The sequence below is a fragment of the Lupinus angustifolius genome, unplaced genomic scaffold, assembly GCF_001865875.1.
Source record: "Lupinus angustifolius cultivar Tanjil unplaced genomic scaffold, LupAngTanjil_v1.0 Scaffold_337, whole genome shotgun sequence".
Lineage (NCBI taxonomy): Eukaryota > Viridiplantae > Streptophyta > Magnoliopsida > Fabales > Fabaceae > Lupinus > Lupinus angustifolius.
This window is the reverse complement of record NW_017727751.1, coordinates 383,849-384,071: the sequence shown is the minus strand read 5'-3', so window position 1 is coordinate 384,071 and position 223 is coordinate 383,849.

Sequence of the window (223 nt, the reverse complement as noted above, 5' to 3'; positions counted from 1 at the left end):
TTCCTTTGATAGCCAAGCCTCATTACAACCTAAATAAGACCTTAGTGATTCTTGAAAACTTTGTGCAATCAAAGTAAGTGTTAAGATGAAAACCAAAATTAAATTCTTGCAAATCAAACAAGTTGAGTTTTGAGTGAAACACTTACCCCATTTGGTTCCATTCTTGAACCGTGTGTGAAATGCATCTCTTTGATTGATAACATTTTTAATAAGTGAATTGCTA